This window comes from Balaenoptera physalus, assembly GCF_965194825.1.
Source record: "Balaenoptera physalus genome assembly, chromosome: 3".
NCBI lineage: Eukaryota > Metazoa > Chordata > Mammalia > Artiodactyla > Balaenopteridae > Balaenoptera > Balaenoptera physalus.
In genome coordinates this window covers 95,445,376-95,453,814 of record NC_138890.1, presented here as the reverse complement: position 1 = coordinate 95,453,814, position 8,439 = coordinate 95,445,376, and the positions used below count along the sequence as shown (strand labels likewise).

General features: G+C 38.4%; 1 long non-coding RNA gene across 1 annotated transcript in view; it reads right to left on the bottom strand.

Annotated features, from left to right (window-relative positions):
- Positions 1 to 592: 592 nt before the first annotated feature.
- LOC309659072 overlaps positions 593 to 8,439 on the bottom strand; it is a 157,864-nt gene continuing 150,017 nt past the window's right edge. The window contains exon 2 of the long non-coding RNA XR_014262567.1: positions 593 to 1,643. This is a non-coding gene — a long non-coding RNA (uncharacterized lncRNA). The remainder of the gene's footprint in view (positions 1,644 to 8,439) is intronic.

Sequence of the window (8,439 nt, the reverse complement as noted above, 5' to 3'; positions counted from 1 at the left end):
TGGAGAAGTTTTCCAAATATACACAAGTCTCAGTAAAGCTCAGTAGACAAATTATGTAACAGTGAAATGATATATGCATTTAGCTACTTAAACACCAAAATTAACTTTATCACTCCATAGGACTGTGATCATCAACTAATCGAGAAAGTTATGTTATTGTCTAGATCGACCAATAGATCAAGGGAACAGAAGAGTGATGAAATAGAACTATAAATATATGGAAGTTAACTTTTTTCAAAGATGCAAAGGCAATTCAGTGGGGAAATACAATCTTTTTAAGAAATGGGTTGAACCCGTTGGATTTCCATATACAAAAAATAATAATTTTGATCCATATTTTGTACCAAAATACAGAATTGCCTAATTAACTCAGATATATCATGAATATACATGGAACAGCTAGTATTAGAAAACTTCTAAAAGAAAACATCAGAAAAAATGTTTGTGACCTCACTTAGGCAAAGATGTCTTAAATAGGATACAAAGCACAAGCCATTAAAAAAAAAAGATAATTCAAACTTCATAAAAGTTGAAAAGCTTTGCTCTTTGAAAGGCACTGTTAAGATAATGAAAGGATAAATTACACACTGGGATAAAATATATGAAAATTGTGTATCTGGTAAAGGACTTTTAAACATAATGTTTTAAAAAACACTTTAAACTTAATGACAAAAAAGTGAACACTCATAAATAAAGGGCAAAATATTTCAAATGGAACATCTTCAAAAAATACATGAATGACAAATGAGTGAAGTAAATCATGGAAAGAGAAATACATATTATAACATTTGCATCAAACTCTATATGATGCAAATTAATCTATAGTGTCAGAAAGTAGTTCAGTGGTTTCCAGGACAAGAAGAGGGCAGGGAGGGGCAGGAGGGAGAGGTTACAAGGGGGTATGATGCAACTTCTGGCAGTGGTGGATTTGTTCAAAGTCTTGTTTATGTTGATGGTTTCATGGAGAATATATACACATATGTATTTATACCAAAACATCAAATTAAATGTTTTAAATATGAGCACTTTTCTACTTTTCTGTATGTCTCATATCTCAATAAAGATGATGAAAAGAAAAAACTAGAAAAATAGTTTAACATTTTTAAGAAACACTCAAAACTAGAATTATAGTTGATTAATAAATTAATATAAAAATTTATGGTATGTTAACCATTCATTCATTGAAAGACATCTGAGCTTTTTCAGGTTGTAGTTATTACAAATAAAGCAATAATGAATATTAGTGTACATGTTTTATGTAAACACAATTTTTTGTTTCTCTGAGACAAATGCCCAAGTGTACAGTGGCTATACCGTAAGGTAATTCCATGTTTAGTTTTGTAAGAATTCTTGAAGTCTTTACCAAACTGTAACATTTCACATTCCCACCAGCAATATGTATCCTCATCGGTGTTTGGTGTTATAGTTATTTTTTGTTAGCCATTCTGTTAGGTGTGTAGTGATGTCTCATTATAGTTTTAATTTGTGCTTCCTTATAATGTCTAATGAGATTAATCTTCATCTGTTTTCTTTTTTTTTGCGATTTGTAAATCCCCTTTGCTGAAATATCTTTCATGTCCTTTGTTAAATTTCTAATTAGATTGTTTTGTTTTATTTTTTCTGTTGAGTTTTTTTTTTAACATCTTTATTGGACTATAATTGCTTTACAATGGTGTGTTAGTTTCTGCTTTATAACAAAGTGAATCAGATATATATATATATATATATATATATATATATATATATATATATATCCCCATATCTCCTCCCTCCTGCGTCTCCCTCCCACCTTCCCTATCCCGCCCCTCTAGGTGGTCTTGAAGCACCGAGCTGATCTCCCTGTGTTGTGTGGATGCTTCCCACTAGCTATATGTTTTACATTTGGCAGTATATATATGTCCATGCTACTCTCTCACTTTGTCCCAGCTTACCCTTCCTGCTCCCCGTGACCTCAAGTCCATTTTCTACATCTGCATCTTGATTCCTATCCTGCACCTAGCTTCTTCAGAACCTTTTTTTTTTTTTAGATTCCATATACATGTGTTAGCATATGGTATTTGTTTTTCTCTTTCTGACTTACTTCACTCTGTATGACAAACTCTAACTCCATCCACCTCACTACAAATAACTCAATTTCGTTTCTTTTTATGGCTGAGTAATATTCCATTGTATATATGTGCCACATCTTCTTTATCCATTCATCCAATGATGGACACTTAAGTTGCTTCCATGTCCTGGCTATTGTAAATAGAGCTGCAATGAACATTTTGGTACATGACTCTTTTTGAATTATGGTTTTCTCAGGGTATATGCCCAGTAATGGGATTGCAGGGTCGTATGGTAGTTCTATTTTTAGTTTTTTAAGGAACCTCCATACTGTTCTCCATAGTGGCTGTATCAATTTACATTCCCACCAACAGTGCAAGAGGGTTCCCTTTTCTCCACACCCTCTCCAGCATTTATTGTTTCTAGATTTTTTGATGATGGCCATTCTGACCAGTGTGAGATGATATCTTATTGTAGTTTGGATTTGCATTTCTCTAATGATTAATGATGTTCAGCATTCTTTCATGTGTTTGTTGGCAATCTGTATATCTTCTTTGGAGAAATGTCTATTTAGGTCTTCTGCCCATTTTTCGATTGGGTTGTTTGTTTTTTTGTTATTGAGCTTCATGAGCTGCTTGTAAATCTTGGAGATTAATCCTTTGTCAGTTGCTTCATTTGCAAATATTTTCTCCCATGCTGAGGGTTGTCTTTTCGTCTTCTTTATGGTTTCCTTTGCTGTGCAAAAGCTTTTAAGTTTCATTAGGTCCCATTTGTTTATTTTTGTTTTTATTTCCATTTCTCTAGGAGGTGGGTCAAGAAGGATCTTGCTGTGATTTATGTCATAGAGTGTTCTGCCTATGTTTTCCGCTAAGAGTTTGATAGTGTCTGGCCTTACATTTAGGTCTGTAATCCATTTTGAGTTTATTTTTGTGTATGGTGTTAGGGAGTGTTCTAATTTCATACCTTTCCATGTAGCTGTCCAGTTTTCCCAGCACCACTTATTGAAGAGGCTGTCTTTTCCCCACTGTATATGCTTGCCTCCTTTATCAAAGATAAGGTGACCATATGTGCATCAGTTTATCTCTGGGCTTTCTATCCTGTTCCATTGATCTATATTTCTGTTTTTGTGCCAGTACCATACTGTCTTGATTACTGTAGCTTTGTACTTTAGTCTGACGTCAGGGAGCCTGATTCCTCCAGCTCCATTTTTCGTTCTCAAGATTGCTTTGGCTATTCGGGATCTTTTGTGTTTCCATACAAATTGTGAAATTTTTTGTTCTAGTTCTGTGAAAAATGCCAGTGGTAGTTTGATAGGGATTGCATTGAATCTGTAGATTGCTTTGGGTAGTAGAGTCATTTTCACAATGTTGATTCTTCCAATCCAAGAACATGGTATATCTCTCTAACTGTTGGTATCATCTTTAATTTCTTTCATCAGTGTCTTATAATTTTCTGCATACAGGTCTTTTGTCTCCTTAGGTAGGTTTATTTCTAGATATTTTATCCTTTTTGTTGCAATGGTAAATGGGAGTGTTTTCTTCATTTCACTTTCAGATTTTTCATCATTAGTGTATAGGAATGCAACAGATTTCTGGGCATTAATTTTGTATCCTGCTACTTTACTATTCATTGATTAGCTCTAGTAGTTTTCTGGTAGCACCTTTAGGATTCTCTATGTATAGTATCATGTCATCTGCAAATAGTGACAGCTTTACTTCTTCTTTTCCGATTTGGATTCCTTTTATTTCTTTTTCTTCTCTGATTGCTGTGGCTAAAACTTCCAAAATTATGTTGAATAATAGTGGTGAGAGTGGGCAACCTTGTCTTGTTCCTGATCTTAGTGGAAATGGTTTCAGTTTTTCACCATTGAGGACGATGTTGGCTGTGGGTTTGTAATATATGGACTTTATTATATTGAGGAAAGTTCCCTCTATGCCTACTTTCTGCAGCGCTTTTATCATAAATGGGTGTTGGATTTTGTCGAAAGCTTTCTCTGCATCTATTGAGATGATCATATGGTTTTTGTCCTTCAATTTGTTAATATGGTGTATCCCGTTGATTGATTTGCGTATATTGAACAATCCTTGCATTCCTGGAATAAACCCCAGTTGATCATGGTGTGTGATCCTTTTAATGTGCTGTTGGATTCTGTCTGCTAGTATTTTGTTGAGGATTTTTGCATCTATGTTCGTCAGTGATATTGGCCTGTAGTTTTCTTTCTTTGTGACATCTTTGTCTGGTTTTGGTATCAGGGTGATGGTGGCCTCGTAGAATGAGTTGGGGAGTGTTCCTCCCTCTGCAATATTTTGCAAGAGTTTGAGAAGAATAGGTGTTAGCTCTTCTCTAAATGTTTGATACAATTCACCTGTGAAGCCATCTGGTCCTGGCTTTTGTTTGTTGGAAGATTTTTAATCACAGTTTCAATTTCAGTGCTTGTGATTGGTCTGTTCATATTTTCTATTTCTTCCTGGTTCAGTCTCGGCAGGTTGTGCCTTTCTAAGAATTTGTCCATTTCTTCCAGGTTGTCCATTTTATTGGCATAGAGTTGCTTGTAGTAATCTCTCATGATCGTTTGTATTTCTGCAGTGTCAGTTGTTACTTCTTTTTCATTTCTAATTCTATTGATTTGAATCTTCTCCCTTTTTTTTTTGATGAGTCTGGCTAATGGTTTATCAATTTTGTTTATCTTCTCAAAGAACCAGCTTTTAGTTTTATTCATCTTTGCTATTGTTTCCTTCATTTCTTTTTCATTTATTTCTGATCTGATCTTTATGATTTCTTTCCTTCTACTAACTTCGGGGTTTTTTTCTGTTCTTCTTTCTCTAATTGCTTTAGGTGCAAGGTTAGGTTGTTGATTCGAGATGTTTCCTGTTTCTTGAGGTAGGCTTGTATTGCTATAAAGTTCCCTCTTAGAACTGCTTTTGCTGCATCCCATACGTTTTGGATCGTCGTGACTCCATTGTCATTTGTTTCTACGTATTTTTTGATTTCCCCTTTGATTTCTTCAGTGATCACTTCGTTAATAAGTAGTGTATTGTGTAGCCTCCATGTGTTTGTATTTTATACAGATCTTTTCCTGTAATTGATATCTAGTCTCATAGTGTTGTGGTCGGAAAAGATACTTGATACGATTTCAATTTTCTTAAATTTACCAAGGCTTGATTTGTGACCCAAGATATGATCTATCCTGGAGAATGTTCCATGAGCACTTGAGAAAAATGTGTATTCTGTTGTTTTTGGGTGGAATGTCCTATAAGTATCAATTAAGTCCATCTTGTTTAATGTATCATTTAAAGCTTGTGTTTCCTTATTTATTTTCATTTTGGATGATCTGTCCATTGGTGAAAGTGGGGTGTTAAAGTCCCCTACTATGATTGTGTTACTGTCAATTTCCCCTTTTATGGCTGTTAGCATTTGCCTTATGTACTGAGGTGCTCCTATGTTGGGTGCATAAATGTTTACAATTGTTATACCTTCCTCTTGGATCGATCCCTTGATCATTATGTAGTGTCCTTCTTTGTCTACTGTAATAGTCTTTATTGTAAAGTCTATTTTGTCTGATATGAGAATTGCTACTCCAGCTTTCTTTTGATTTCCATTTGCATGGAATATCTTTTTCCATCCCCTCACTTTCAGTCTGTATGTGTCCCTAGGTCTGAAGTGGGTCTCTTGTAGACAGCGTATATACGGGTCTTGTTTTTGTATCCATTCAGCCAGCCTGTGTCTTTTGGTGGGAGCATTTAATCCATTTACATTTAAGGTAATTATCAATATGTATGTTCCTATTCCCATTTTCTTAAATGTTTTGGGTTTTTATTGTAGGTGTTTTCCTTCTCTTGTGTTTCTTGCCTAGAGAAGTTCCTTTAGCATTTGTTGTAAAGCTGGTTTGGTGGTGCTGAACTCTCTCAGCTTTTGCTTGTCTGTAAAGTTTTTAATTTCTCCATCAAATCTGAATGAGATCCTTGCTGGGTAGAGTAATCTTGGTTGTAGGTTTTACTCCTTCATCACTTTAAATATGTCCTGCCACTCCCTTCTGGCTTGCAGAGTTTCTGCTGAAAGATCAGCTGTTAACCTTACGGGGATTCCCCTGTGTGTTATTTTTTGTTCTTCCCTTGCTGCTTTTAGTATGTTTTCTTTATATTTAATTTTTGATAGTTTGATTAATATGTGTCTTGTTGTGTTTCTCCTTGGATATATCCTGTATGGGACTCTCTGTGCTTCCAGGACTTGATTAACTATTTCCTTTCTCATATTAGGGAAGTTTTCAACTATAATCTCTTCAAATATTTTCTCAGTCCCTTTCCTTTTCTCTTCTTCTTCTAGGACCCCTATAATTCGAATGTTGGTGCGTTTAATGTTGTCCGAGAGGTCTCTGAGACTGTCCTCAGTTGTTTTCATTCTTTTTTCTTTATTCTGCTCTGCAGTAGTTATTTCCACTATTTTATCTTCCAGGTCACTTATCCGTTCTTTTGCCTCAGTTATTCTGCTATTGATCCCTTCTAGAGTGTTTTAAATTTGATTTATTGTGTTGTTCATCATTGCTTGGTTCCTCTTTAGTTCTTCTAGGTCCTTGTTAAATGTTTCTTGCATTTTGTCTATTCTATCTCCAAGATTTTGGATCATCTTTACTATCATTATTCTGAATTCTTTTTCAGGTAGACTGCCTATTTCCTCTTTATTTGTGTAGGTCTGGTGGGTTTTTACCTTGCTCCTTCATCTGCTGTGTGTTTTTCTGTCTTCTCATTTTGCTTATCTTACTGTGTTTGGGGTCTCCTTTTTGCAGGCTGCAGGTTCGTAGTTCCTGTTGTTTTTGGTGTCTGTCCCCAGTGACTAAGGTTGGTTCAGTGGGTTGTGTATGCTTCCTGCTGGAGGGGACTAGTGCCTGTGTTCTGGTGGATGAGACTGGATCTTGTCTGTCTGGTGGGCACGTCCACGTCTGGTGGTGTGTTTTGGGGTGTCTGTGGCCTTATTATGATTTTAGGCAGCCTCTCTGCTAATGGATGGGGCTGTGTTCCTGTTTTGCTAGTTGTTTGGCATAGGGTGTCCAGCACTGTAGCTTGCTGGTCGTTGAGTGAAGCTGGGTCTTGGCGTTGAGATGGAGATCTCTGGGAGATTTTCACCATTTGATGTTACGTGGAGCTGGGAGGTCTCTTGTGGACCAGTGTCTTGAAGTTGGCTCTCCCACCTCAGAGGCACAGCCCTGATGCCTGGCTGGAGCACCAAGAGCCTTTCATCCACACAGCTCAGAATAAAAGTGAGAGAAAATAGAAAGAAAGAGGATAAAATAAAATAAAATAAAGTAAGATAAAATAAAATAAAGTTATTAAAATAAAAAATAATTATTAAGAAAAAAAATTTTTAAGTAAAAAAAAAAAACAGACGGACAGAACCTTAGGACAAATGGTGAAAGCAAAGCTATACAGACAAAATCATACACAGAAGCATACACATACACAGTCACAAAAAGAGGAAAAGGGGAAAAAATAATATATCTTGCTCCCAAAGTCCATCTCCTCAATTTGGGATGATTCGTTGTCTATTCAGGTATTCCACAGATGCAGGGTACATCAAGTTGTTTGTGGAGCTTTAATCCGCTGCTTCTGAGGCTGCTGGGAGAGATTTCCCTTTCTCTTCTTTGTTCGTACAGCTCCCGGGGTTCAGCTTTGGATTTGGACCCGCCTCTGCGTGTAGGTCACCTGAGTGCGTCTGTTCCCCGCCCAGGCAGGATGGGGTTAAAGGAGCAGCTGCTTCGGGGGCTCTGGCTCACTCAGGCCAGGGGGAGGGAGGGGTATGGAAGAGGCGGCTCGTGCCTGCGGCGGCAGAGGTCAGCGTGACGTTGCACCAGCCTGAGGTGCGCAGTGCGTTCTCCCGGGGAAGTTGTCCCCGGATCACGGGACCCTGGCAGTGGCGGGCTGCACAGGCTCCCGGGAGGGGCAGTGTGGATAGTGATCTGTGCTTGCACACAGGCTTCTTGGTGGCGGCAGCAGCAGCCTTAGCGTCTCATGCCTGTCTCTGGGGTCTGCGCTGATAGCTGCGGCTCGCGCCCATCTCTGGGGCTCGTTTAGGCGGTGCTCTGAATCCCCTCTCCTCGCGCACCAGGAAACAAAGAGGCAAGAAAAAGTCTCTTGCCGGTTGGGCAGAACGAGACCTTTTCCCGGACTCCCTCCCGGCTAGCTGTGGTGCGCTAACCCCTTCAGGCTGTGTTCACGCAGCCAACCCCAGTAGTCTCCCTGCGATCCGACTGAAGCCCGAGCCTCGGCTTCCAGCCCCCGCCCGCCCCGGCGGGTGAGCAGACAAGCCTCTCGGGCTGGTGAGTGCTGGTCAGCACCGATCCTCCGTGCAGGAATCTCTCCGCTTTGCCCTCCGCACCCCTGTGGCTGCGCTCTCCTCCGT